Source organism: Rhagoletis pomonella, unplaced genomic scaffold (genome assembly GCF_013731165.1).
Source record: "Rhagoletis pomonella isolate Grant_MI unplaced genomic scaffold, Rhpom_1.0 Rhpom_scaffold_00003, whole genome shotgun sequence".
NCBI lineage: Eukaryota > Metazoa > Arthropoda > Insecta > Diptera > Tephritidae > Rhagoletis > Rhagoletis pomonella.
In genome coordinates this window covers 60393531-60394661 of record NW_023458557.1, presented here as the reverse complement: position 1 = coordinate 60394661, position 1131 = coordinate 60393531, and the positions used below count along the sequence as shown (strand labels likewise).

The 1131-nt window shown below is 34.9% G+C and overlaps 1 protein-coding gene across 2 annotated transcripts in view; it reads left to right on the top strand.

Annotated features, from left to right (window-relative positions):
• LOC118735333 overlaps nucleotides 1-1131 on the top strand; it is a 17981-nt gene that overhangs the window by 10978 nt on the left and 5872 nt on the right. The gene's annotated exons all lie outside the window — the stretch shown is intronic.

The following is a 1131-nucleotide window of genomic DNA, read 5'->3' as shown; positions in this document are numbered from 1 at the left end:
TTTTTCTTATTTATTTAAATAAAAATACACAATTTGTGAAATAAATATACCAAAATGTCAAACTTTAAAATCAGCTGTTTGCTATGTCGCTGAGGTCTTCAAAATGTTTAAGAAGCGACAAGGCGACATTTGTCGACAAAATGATGTCGCTGTCGTTACGTCGTGAAGTTGCAGTCGTCAAAATGTTCCGAGCTTCATAACTAATTTGATGGTCTTCTAGGTTTAGAAACTATGAAAGAGCTTGTTGTAATAATCGATTTAGAGAAATCCATATGAAAAACAGCAAGTACAATAACACCTCCTAAATATAAACCAAGCTATAAGTCCAAAAAGTATAAGGTTCCTCTTATGAGCACGATAGCGGCTCATCTACCAGTAGATATAAAGTCAGGCGATATTTATACACAACAAAAAATGCATAAATGATAAACTGTTTATTTCCGAATGAATTTTTAAGGCCAAGGATTGGTAGGGCCTGTACGAGGGACGTAATAAAAGCGGCATTACTGCCGTACTGATGAAAAAATGGCAACATTGTTGCAACTGCCCAATTGATAATACATTGCTAGAAATTCACACCGAACGCGATACTTTAATAATTCGCGCAACACTGCGGTTGTGATTGCAACTCGAGCAAGCCCGTACTCTTTGGTTGAAGTGAATCTTTCCGATAATGAACAAAATTTTATTTTAGCGACACGTTTTTGGAAGTATGCAATTATTCAATACAATGTGGCGCTCATAGTACAACGGAATACAGTATTTCTAACTCAATAAGAACAAACCATCTCAATTCGGAGGAAAAAAACAGCTAATAAAACTATGCAAAAGTTTTGAAGACATTTTTTTTTTTAATGAAGGCGAAAGTTTAACTCTTATTAATCATGTCAAGCATGAAATCAAAACAGTTGATGACATTCCGATCTATATGAAATCTTATACGGCCCAATTCTAAATATCTCGCGGAATTTTTCACTTGCTGAATTTATCGTTCTGTCAGAAAAAAATCCGCCTATTTTAAACAGGCGGAGAGAGGGATTTTAAGTGAGTAGGAATTGGTCTCATTCGAAAGCTGCAGCTGATGAGGCGGTAAGTGACATTTCTCGTTTTATTATTAAAGTTGATTTTTTT